The sequence below is a fragment of the Pyxicephalus adspersus genome, chromosome 2 (assembly GCF_032062135.1).
Source record: "Pyxicephalus adspersus chromosome 2, UCB_Pads_2.0, whole genome shotgun sequence".
NCBI lineage: Eukaryota > Metazoa > Chordata > Amphibia > Anura > Pyxicephalidae > Pyxicephalus > Pyxicephalus adspersus.
Window position 1 is genome coordinate 146090799 of NC_092859.1, and position 13096 is coordinate 146103894.

Sequence of the window (13096 nt, forward strand, 5' to 3'; positions counted from 1 at the left end):
CTGAATACTTTCTGAAGCCACTGTATGCCAATAAAGATGTGTACTTGCAGCTATATGCATAGCTATATTTATTCTAGTAAAATAACTGGAGAAATTAAAGTACAACCTCAGAAAACTAGACCTATTCGTTGTTACTAAAGTCCTAAAAAGGTTTTACCATATTATTACAACTTAAACGTCTTTAGTCTCTTTGGATATGCAGATTTCATTAAAAGAATATCCTATGATAAAGGTCTATGTTCATGCATTTCCTGTTATATGGTGACAACAGTCTTTTAAGTTTGCTCTTGGTTTTTCACCTTTTCACTTTGCTATGTTGGCACACATTTGGCTGGCAAGGTCCACCAATGTCGTTATTACGATGCTGAACAGAAGCAATTATTTGCAGCCAGTGGACAGTGGGACAGTGGCTGATTAAGTGTCATCCAGTTATAAAATTAGATGTATTAGATTCCAGTTCATTTATAGTGTGTTTATGGCATGCACAACATGTTTGCATTAAGGCAGCTATTTATTCCTATGGGTTGCAAAGGCATAACAAAAAGTTTAGTATAGCATTGTAACACAAACTAAGTAGTGTGTTAGAGTGCATTGCAATTTTTATATATATATATACACTACTACACACTACACAGTATTTATATAGCGCCAACATATTACACAGCACTATACAAAGTCCATAGTCGTGACACTATCTGTCCCTCAAAGAGGCTCACAATCTAACTTTCCTGCCATAGTCATATGTCATTATTTGTAGTCTAAGGTTAATTTTTGGGGGAAACCAATTAACCTAACCCAGAGGAAACCCACGCAGACACTATATTTATATTTATATATATATATATATATATATATATATATAAATATATTAGATAGATTGTACATTATAGTATAAAACCAATCAGGAAATTACTACCCTGATTACATTCAGACAATTGGTTCATATGCATGAGTGATACGTTGGGTTAGAGTCATTAATCAGTCCATTTGTCATTTCTTTTCCTATCAGACTAAAAACACAAACTTGGCCATGTGTGCATTCAGCTATGACCATCAGACCAAGCTATAGATGATGGGAAGATTGTGTTCTATTTATTGGATTATACAGTTGATGAAACAGTGTCTTGGTTCAGATTTGATAAGCAGTCTATTTGAGATTGCCGCCACTCAGTCTGAAAAAGGCGAAACGCGCCTCCAGACGTTGCCACACAGCCTAAAAATATTAACTGTGCCTGTAATTATCTTCAGAAGCATTTGCAGAAACCAAATTTAGTAGCTGCATACACTGTCTTACCTTCAGAATTTAATATGTGATTCATAAATACAAATGAGTAGTAATTTATTCCTCGCAATAACAACTACTGGTAAATTATGCTTGCTCATATTTCTTTCACGAATGAAAATAGAAGAATTTGATTCTATTTTCAGTACTTTGATATATTCATTCGCGGGGATTCTATAGAGGAGGTATTAGCTGTCACTTTAACGTCATCCTTTTTTTTTACTATGAGCCCTCTACAGAAATAGTACAAGACATTAATATGTTTCAGAGTGTCATTGCCCACATTACATGAAATACAAGTCTTACAAAAGCATCAAGTCATATTGAACATCAGCCATGAGTTTTGTGGATTTCTTCTTTTTGCTCTTTTGTTCTTCTCTTTCATGTGGAACCAGTAAAATTCTATATATGGGTGTCACTTATAGTCTTTAAAAGTCTTTCTTTAACATGGGGGAACTCTTTAATATAACTTTCAGATCTTGGGGAACCCCTTTTATAATTACTATGGCCACAGCTCATAGTATATTAGTGTGGCGATCAGTGGAAAGAATAACTCTTACATTCCTGGACAATGAGAGGAATGTCACCCTTATGAATAGCCAAAAAAGATAATTGGTATCAGTTAAACCTGAGAGGAACAAAGTCAAAGTCTGTAAGTCTTCACAAGACAAGACAATATGTACAAGACTATATGTTAGTTTGAGTACACTTCAAATGAGTTGTTTTTACTGATATAAGGAATAAGGATACATTTTATAATTCATAGTTCCTGTTCAGAGTTCAAAATACAACAGGGCATACCTAATAATATGACATTCTATGACACAGGCAGGATTAATATATTTTATTTTTACTGATTTAGGACAAAGCATGTCACCCCTGCTAATACCTTCTTTGTTCTCCCCTGATGTCCATTTCACTTGTCAGATGTTCATAAATCACATTAGTGCTTCAGGACATTTTCCTCAATGTAGGACCTGGTGCTTGTAAAGAGAGCTATCAGCTTATTGCCTTCCTTTCTCCCAATTCAGCGTAATTTAGATCCTTTTGAATGTTTTTCTAGTCTAGAAATAGGTCTCAGGTTGTTGGTCAGGTATAGGCTCAGAAAAGTTATGCACCCAAAAACAAGGTCAGCTGACTACCTAAATTTAATGAATAGTTGGGTTTTTCCATCAATGGATTTTTTCTTCCCTGATGACATAGGCATATTCTAAGATGACAATGCCAGGATGCATTGGGCTCACAATGTAAAGGCATTGCTTCAGGGAGTATGAGACATCATTTTCACACATGGATTGGACACCAAAGTCCAGACCTGAACCCCACCAGAAATCTTTGTGATGTTCTGGAGAAGGCTTTATGCAGCATACAAGATCTTAGTGATAAATTATTGAAAATCTGGATGGAAATTAGTTTTTAATAAAGATGATCATCACTTTTAAAAATGCCACATCCTCATTATACAAACAGAACATGAAATGGGTCAACAAGAAATTGGACTTTTTAGGCAAATATATATATATATATATATATATATATACGTATATATATGAGAATCTTGTTGATTTACTTGATAACTGTGCACTATACATTAATTTGTTTTTGTTAAAGAATAATGTGAGCTGCCTGTAAATATTAGTATGGTATCTATATATAGAACTCAAATCTAACTCAAGAAGAAGCAAATTTTTTTGGTTCACAAAACAAATTGAGTCTTAACATTGGTTTGAGATGTACTTGACCCATTATGGACCCTATGTTTTAATACATTTATTTATGTATGTGAGGTTTTATGTATATTTATATGATCATTGAATAAAGCTCATTTGATATAAATATATTGCATGTCACGTTTGGGGAGATGGAGCCTATAGGGGGCGCTAGGCTTGCACAAAATTAGTGTGAGCATTGGGAAGGGCCAAGGCACAGATTCTAAGTGGCTACCAGGTCTTCTTCAGAGCCTCTAGTGGTGAGGATGTTGCGCTTTTGGTTACAGCCCGGTTGCAGTCCTTGAGCACACCAGTGTGGGCAGGATGATACATGGTATTAAATCACTAGGTGTAAGAATTGACAGGGAAGGCCGGGGTCGAGGCAGGTAGCAAGCAGAAGAGGTCAGGTCACATGCTAGAGATCTAATACCAGGGATCCAGAAAATGGACACCAGTGACACGGGGTCCAACGCAAACATAGGGAACACAGGAGAAATTGGAAGCAACAGAATATCCACAGAGCGGAACACTGGAACAAAACAAGTGAACTGGCTGGGAAACAACAGATTAGACCACTAGGGGTTAACACAGGAGCTGGACAGGGAATCACTGAATTAACCAACAGGTGTAAAGGAAATGCTCAGCAGAGCTAGGGGGCTCAGCACTAGTGAAGACACGTTGCACAAACACTGAGTGCGGTGTCTGAGCTAGCAAAATAGCCAAGGGTGATTAAGAGGCTATTTTCTGATTGGCCAGCAAGAGGGGCAATACTAATTTATTCTGGTAGAGCAGGCGTGCCCAGGCTCAGAACTGCAGGAGGGAGGCACCTGCGCTTTAGTGGAGGAAGTGTTACATTACATATATATAATATGATATATTTTTTCTGGATAAGTGAATGCCTAAAACGTCTCATTTTTTGTTTTTGGTATGATCTGGAAATAAATGTTGTGACATTGTATAAGCTTATTTTAACAATAATATGTGGAATGCATGTCATTATGAATAATAATATTATTGAAGTCTGTGACTGTTTTTGGCCAAGCAAATTTGTATTACTGATTAGCTATTTTCCCTTTATGGGGCAAAAAACAGTTGTAGTCACAGCAAAAGACTAAAAACCAGTCATATATATTAGTTGGTATTTATAGTTATTTGACAGCTGTGACCAATCAAAGCTGTTTTTTTCTTATTATGTGCACTGTGCACAGTTAATTCATAAAAACCACAATATATATATATATATATATATATATATATATATAATACTACTTTAACAGATGCATAGCAGCCATAAGACAAAGAACATTTTCAGCTTTTGTTTTTTTTTTATCCATATAAACAGCTATCCCTATTGGTTATTTACAATAGCCTCAGAAGACATTTTAAACCTAATGGATTTTTTAACTTTTCTACATTTTATTGCTAGGTTTACTCAGGTTTTTGTGGTAAGAATCATTTACCCCTCTCTGGTCCTTCCATCATGATGCTCCATTAGCTCTCTCCTATCAATAATTCTAACTCTGACAGTGGGACAGGATGAAGACCCCCGAAAATTACATTACATGTTTAACGATGATGGATAACACTTCGGCATGTCCCTAGGCAGCAAACAGCCTCCTCTTTTTCTTCTGATAATGAAAGGAAAGCAGAAAATGTCCAGATATCAGGAGCAGCTGGTTAAAATAAAATAAAATCTCCTAAGACTTGTGGTTCCAAGAGGAAGAGAGGGGGTGTTATTATCAGATGGTGAGTATTCTTTCTATGCATTTTTACTCATGCATAAATTCTGCATATCCTGGAATGAATGATTTACAAGAAGTGTACTAGGATCATTTATGAGTAAGGCTAATGCAGATTATTTGCCTGTCTGTCTATTTTATAAGATCCGTAGTGTAAAATAAGTTCTAAATAACTTGATGAAGTATTTTAGTCAAAACTATGAACATGAAGCACAATAAACATATAATTAAAAAATATTGAAAAAGAAAGATAAAAAGATAGAGCAAAGAGGGATAGAAATGGAAAGACAGAGACAGAGAATGAGCACAGTTTGCTGCAATATTCACCTAATATCTAGTGCAGCCCTTAGTCTTCCAAATTAAAGTGCACCTATCACCTTATTTTTTAATTTATATAAGAGGGCAGATAACCCTTTTATATAAAAAAAATATTTTTTTTCCCTAAACAATTTTTTAAAAATACTCTTTAGCACTGCGCCGGTAAAGACTGAATAGGAAGCCTGCACACCTACGTCACGTAGAAAAAACTCATTGTGGATGTATCAAGGGCTCTGCCGAAATAAAGGTAAACTTTAAACGATGGTTTATCTATTGATTAAAGGCAGCCGTATATATAACTGTATAATATAATCTGGCAAACAGAGAAGTGCTAAATAAATGTTCACACTGCAACATAAAACTTTGAATAGGCTTGTTGTCTGGCAAAAGAATTTTTTTTTTTAATGCAGCACCCAGATGTAATTTCCATATGCAGAACACTACACAGTAATATCATTTATACCCAATACCCAATTTTGATTCCATGAAAGTAAAAATACAGGAAAACAGATCTGATGTGTACTTTCTTACTTTAAAACATTGTTGTCGAAGGGGAAATTGTATTTTTGCGAGTGGAATTTTTTTTTTTGCAAAAATTAGGCTAATGTTCGCCAGTGGCACATTTACATTACCTACTTTTTGAGTTAATTGCAAAACCACTCGGGGAGCCACATTGCAAGGGTAAATTTTTCCAGAGTTCTGCTTGAACGATGTATAGGAGTCACTTTTCACCTGCCTGTGTGGATGAGAATTTATAGAAAAAGAAGAGTAACTTTGAGACATGAAAGTTCACAAAAAAGGTTACAGCCTGTGTATTAAAACTTATAAATTAATTCTTCAAAGAAATTCATTACATCATTTGCAATAAATTCAGTGCTATTTATCATGTTATCTGTACAATTATTTTCTGACATTGACAGTCTACAAGGAATATATATATATATATATATATATATATATATATATTTTTATACAGTATATATATTTAATAAAGCTTATTTGACAGATGTTTCTACATCTCACAAATGTTTCACAAAAATGTGTTCACAAAAAACAAATGTTTTTTTTTTTTTTTTTAAAGTATTTACTTTATCCAATTGTTTTTTCCAATATTAGAATTCATCAATCAAACAATTTAAATATTTAAAATTATGTTTGTAAGTTACATGCAAGAACAGTGAGTAGGAGTGGTTGGATAGTTCCCATCAGAGTTGACTCTGACTCTAATTGGAATTTTTCTGATTTCAGATTAAAACTCGGAGTTTGAGCTCTCTGTGCTCCAATCTAAAGATATCTTCCACTGCTAGCTAGATTGGCCAGTGGCCATTGACCATACGCTATACTTAACATCAGGGGGTTGAGCATGCAACATTAGTCCTTCTATACAGAAAAATTGTGAATCCATTCAGATCTTTCAGATTAGCTGGTTCTGCTCTCCTGTAGTAATAAGCATAAATAATATGTCAACAATATATGACCCTAATGTTGCAAAAGTCTGAAAACAAGTTACAGAAATGTTGTTCTTAATTTAAAATGACTCTCAGTACTGGAGAAAAAAAGAAAAAAATATTATTCTATAGAAAATACTTGAAATGGAATTCATTAAAAGGCTTTTCAAAGGTTTTGCATATGCTATCTATTTATTTTCTTATATTTTTTTTATTTTGTTCTTTTCACTTTTTAATTTTTTCAGCATATATAATCAGCATATATAATCAGAATTCAGAAACTTTAATACTGTACCCAAAAATGTATCAAATTAAATTAAAAAAGGGGAAAAGTGCACTAAATTACCAATATAAAGAACAATTACCATAATGTACCCACCTTGCATATGGTTTATGTACCCCACTTACGGATAGACTGTCATCTTTAGAACGTCTTCTATTTATATACCGGTAATTTATTATGTTGTAAAACACCCTTTAACATTTCTGGTTTCTCCATAGCTGCACTGCATTATGTAGTAGGATCTTCTGAATATTTTTGTTTTGAAACCAATTACCAGTTAACGGGGTTAACATTTGACAGTGACTTTATATAGTCATTAGAGACCTAATACATAAATATAATGGCTCCAGACACTATAACTGATGTGACCTATACAATATGCATTAGGCAGCTCACTCTGGTTCACTGTCTCTATATATCGGCCTGTCTAAGATTGTCTATGCAGCCATGCTGCTTCCAGACAGCGTAAGTCATCATATGGATGGTGAGAGCTTTTTTAATGTGACACTGCATTAGTGTTTCTAAGTTATAAGACGTATGACCTTTGAAGACTAAATGGGTCCACACTCACATTGGCATAACATTACAGTAATATATGACAGTAAATATTCTGAGAAAATGGTAAATGGATCAAACTGCATATGTCTATGGCACATATTTCAAGCTATTGTATTAGAAAATATATTGGTTTTGCAACATCTATTTTTGCTACATTTCTACCTTATTGTACTAACGTAACCTAGCTTTACACTTACAGAAGAACACTTTTTTTTGTATTTTTATCTTATTTGAAATAAGACAGTGTATTATGTGACTATGACAGTGTACTACTGTGTATTTAATGTATAGCCATTTGTGCAGTACAGTAGAACTTAGCAGGCAGGCTCCTGTTTATTGCAGAAAAGACAGGCAAGTTCCTTCTGCATAAAAATAAACTTACCTGTTTGTTCTACCCCCCTGTCTATGCTCCTGCAGTGGCGCTGCTATCTTTACAAAATCATCCAGTTTTCAGCTTGCTTGGCCAGGCTGCAATGTCATTAATTTATTCTGTAAGCTGGGCATTTTGGAAATGCCAGGATAATACATAAAAAACAATAAAATTAAAAATGACAGCCTTACATCCTCAGAGCCATCAATCCCTCCACAGCTGACCTTGATTCAGTCCCTCCATCCTGGATTTTTTCTTATTCCAAGAGGAACCACTAGGCACCACCATATTTTCCTTCCTCTGCTTGCATCACCCAATGTTGTACAGGCGTGAGATCTTGTAACATATCCTTCTGTAAATGAAAAATAAAAGATTGCTGATTCCATTGCGCATTTTGGGAAAAGCCCATTACAGATTGGCAGTCCAAAGCCTCCTGGGATACATGATGTAATTGTCACGGGAGGCTCTGCGCTCCCATTCAGCCTCTACCGCTGTGGGGATAAAGACAAAAGGCAAGGGGCCTCTCCTATTTTTTTTAAAAAAAAGTTAGAAAAAAGTTAAAAAAACAGGCACATTTTCCTTCATATAAAAGGGTGATATACATTGTCATGTATATGGGGTGTAAACATTGTGGTGAGAGGTCTGCTTTAAGCAGGTAAGTATGTTTTATTGCAGAATGGACATTGCCCTTTTCGGCAGTAACCAACTTGTCTGCTCACATTTGATTTTCAATTTTAATGTAAAGTTTAGGCTATAGTAGAATGAATGCTGTGCTAGATGTAAGCCCTAAAGCAGGGTTCCTCCGGAGGTTAATTGGAATCCTTGAGCAGTGTTTACCTCTCAGGTCAGTCAACATAGACACCAATGATCTTTTTGGTTGTCTGTATGGGTAATTCTTCCCACTGGCCAGAAATGAAAGAGGCATTTTTCCTATTGACCACCATGCTAGTGAGCTGTGGATATAGTAATTATAGTAGGGGTTCCCTGAAGACCTGAAAGTTATTTCAAGGGTTCCCCTATTTTAAAAGGTCAAAAGAAGATAAAAAATAAATGTTAAAAAAAATCCCAGTGGGCCATTTGCAAGGTGGAGTTAGGCTACGTTCAGGCCAGTGTTTGTCAACTGTGTAGTTAACTGCTACAGGGTCCTATTTTTAATCTGTAGGTTTATTAGCATTTGAGGAAATTGGAAGTAGTTTAGGCAACAGACCATCCAGAGATACTACATAAAGCAGTTTAAGAAACCTGAAATAAAAGGATTTAAATAAGGTTTTAATGATAACTATTGGATAACCATTGGAGTGGTTGAAGACTGGTTGACCGCAGTGAATCGCAGTGGTCCACTGTTAAAACCCCCCATCTAAACTTACAGTGATAGTAGCAGGGATTTTACTGTGAAATCTGGCACAAAACAGATGCTTAATCTGTAAAATCATTATTGTTTTATTTTCTACTAAAATGACACAGAAGGCAGAATCACACAGAACCACAAATAACTGTCAAATGAACAACAATAAATAAAGCACACAACAAATGAAATGTAGATAGAAATGCAGCACTTCATCAGTTTATTTTTCAACCATAACATACAGTACTTAATAACCGTATGAATAAATACAGTTAAATAATTACTTATTCATAAAGCATATACGCATAGAAGAAAAGTAGTTTCCTGATCTAGAAGCCTCCCTCTTAATTGCTCTTAGACCCAAAACAACATCTGGTCTCAGTGTCAGTCCACCCACTCTAATATGTTTTGGTACAAACAGGGATATGCTTGGACTGTGCCTCAATATTTACCAACTCTTCTTCCTGTTTTTGGCCTTGATTGGTCAGGCTGGAATAAAACTATACTAGAAGCTGGGCATTTTGGAAATGCGGGGATTGTACATCAAAGCGAAACACTCATAAGAAATTTTAAAAATTACACGTACCTATACTTCCGTCCTCAATCCCTCCCCAGCTGGCCTCGATCTTGCCCCAGTGTCAGTCCACTGTAAAATTTTCGGTACAAACGGATATGTTCCCATTGTCAGCTACCAAAATATATCAGAAAAATGCTGCCCCCAAATGGGTAGCCAAACAATACAAAATGTTGAGCTGTTCAAGGGGGCTGGAGGGCTAAAAGGAGCACCAGCACAGATCACAGTAAATGTATATTCTAGAGCAATACAAGCCAAAAGATTTGAGAAAAGAGAATAAAACATCTTCACACCACTTAAGCATTATTTATTTATTATATTATATTATTTATTATTAATATATCAATATATTTATATATATTTATTATATATATGTAAATATATTTATTATAATATGTATTATTATAGCGACCACATATAACCAGGGGGAACCCTGGTTGAGAAACACTGATTCAGACAAAGTCTCCACAAAAAAATTGCTGACAAACAGTTCAGACCTTGCATGTGGTGACAGAAAGCTACATTCCTCCTTTTTTAAGCTAGAGATTTAAATGATGCCTGCTCTGAAAAAAATAATGACATATGCTGCTCTTAAGTTACATTTGCCCCAAATTCTCTCATTTGCTCACAGAAGAACATATGCTGTCCATAGAAACCAATCCTATTTGTAAATGTATGTTATATACTGCAAAGGAAAATGACTAGTGGTAATTGTTGACTGCTATGCCTTTCAGACTTCAGGCTTATTTCAATGATCTGTTTAAATGGTAATTGTTTGGCTGCTATGGAATATACAGATTTGATTTTCAGTCTCCTGGAAATGATCTGTTGAGCTGAAAGTTGTGTTTATTCAAATTTCTTTTTACAGATACACAAGTGTGTTTGGATACATATCGCTGCAATAGTCACCTCATCTCTGTCATTGTCCTGATAGACTCCTCTTGGTTCAGAGGTTCACCCTTGCTCTTCCTGGAGAGGGAGGATTGTCATTTTACTATATAAGGATCATATGGGTATACTGCTGGGAACGGTGCTACTTTAGTGCAGGTAAATGTTTTTTGCACATTTCAGTACCAACCATTAGATACAGCAAAAAGAAAAGAATAGAACATCCCCTATACACACACATACACAGAAATCTTGTATACAATGGTTTATTAAAATGTTCTAAGCTTGAATTGGCCTTTTTCTGGACCTCGGGTTAAATGTCAAACCCTTTTTTAGATCCAATTTCCCAAACTATCTCTGCAGTCTTTAGTTATCATACCAAAAATCCTGCACCCTACAAAAACAGCCATCATCCAATAGGGGCAACCGCTACAGATTTTCTTTAGCCAATGATTAGAGAGGATTTTTTTTATATTCTTGCTAGAAAAACTAAAAAAAAAACATTTTCAGTTGTTAAATAGCAGTTGTTATACCTGCAACATAAATAGCTATTCTCTAAAATGTTCTTTATGACTGGTATGTAGAGAATACTTTCCTCTCCTGCCCTTTCAATACTTGCTTTTTGTATTTTTTTTATGCTTTGTATTTCAACAGTTCAAGGTACGAATGAAAACCTGTGAGTATTCCGTACGTGGATAAGTACAAAAGTTTAAATAACTTAATTTATTTATTACTTTATTTATTATTTTAACAAACAAAAAAAATGGTTTTTCTATTGATATAGGTTCACACTAAAATTGTCTTACAGTTTTCCAGATTGTTTATCAGTCTATTACATAAGATCTAAGATCAATGACACAGGTGTTGTAAATGTAAAACAGCACAGCGCTCATCCCTCCTACATCTTGTTGACATATTGACATCTGTTAATTGGCATCTATTCATAGAAGCAATTATAAAGGCATTAAATATATATGTATATCTTATCTCACCTCCGCTCTGCAGTATGTATACACAGTATTTATATAACAGAAGAGATACATCTGCCCCGCAGGGCTTTATTATTGTAATTAAAGAATGTAAAATGTCTGATCTTAGTTTAATTTGTTTGCCTTCTCGTTAACTTTGTCATCAATAACTGAGTCTGTTATAAAAGAGTCTAATAAAAACTACAAGCTATATGAAAAACGACAAGCTATATGAAACTTAATAAAATAATATGTGTATGTGATATACATATGATATACTCCATTAAAACTACCATGTATACCCTAAAAAATGCCATTAGAAAACAAATCTTTGTTTATCCTTGTGTCATACCAGTAGATGGCACTGCATCCTCAGGTAACATGCATAACAAACTTGCCATTTGATATCAAAGAGTTTGCTTTACATTTCACACAAGGGCATAGCACCATCTTCTGTTGACCACCAATAATGCACAAAAGATTATTGAAGTAGAATTCAGAAGTAACCTGTGAAAAGGGGGAAACAGTTACAGAGTGAGCTTATATGAATTTTTTATCCCCTTTAAAATGTAAAATTGCATTATTTTTATTGACATTTCTACTGGCTACTGTTTTGAATGTTGGCTGTGATGGCCACATTTTGTGGCCTTGGTTTATACTTGAGTCAACGTAGTTTGTATTCTCAGGTAAAACTAAGTACCACAGTTTATATGTGGATCAGTTTGAGTATATACAGTAATTAAAGTGCCTAAATTATCCTATTAGGTACTCTATTTGGATAGAGTAAGTAGAAGGTTAAGACCCCTGCCACTTTATTTTTATAAGCATTGAGAAAATTCTGCTTTCTGTTTTCTAGATGCAACAGGCAGTGACAGAAAATATCCTGAGATCACAGGAATTCCCTTCCTAAAGATTTGTCCCAGGAAACAGATGTACCATTAGAAGATTCATCATTTAAGCTGACAACTTCTCAGTGGGAACACACTAGTTATCAAAATGCTAAAGAGGTCACCTCTGATTGCTATCTAGCAAATCATACAGAGTAATTCAATGCCCTACCTGAAAACTTTAGACTTTGGTATTTGGGAAAATGTATAGAAAGGAATAATGTAAAATGTAGCACTGTATATTGGCATGGTTTCTGGGGTATAGATAGAGTCTGAGCCAATGCGTAGTATCTGCTGTATATGTTCAGTGCTTTTCTTAATGGACAGTGTCAGTGAAACACTCCTCAATGACTGATGACTAATGAAAACCTCAGTGATCTAACTCTCAATAATAGACCCCCAGTTTTGCAATATTAATTTTAGTAATAGACCCCAGTGCTAATCTCTGTAACAAACCATCCTCTCCCTCCCAGTACAAATCTCAGTGACATACCCCAGTGCAGACCTCAGTGATAGAACCCTCAGTGATAGAGTACTAGACTTGCACCTAGACTTTGGTATTGGGAAAAAGTTATAGAAAGGAATAATGTAAAATGTAGCACTGCATATTGGCATGGTTTCTGGGGTATAGTTAGAGTCTGAGTCCATGCATAATATCTGCTGTATATGTTCAGTGCATTTCTTAATGGACAGTGTCAGTGATAGACTCCTCAGTGACTGATGACTA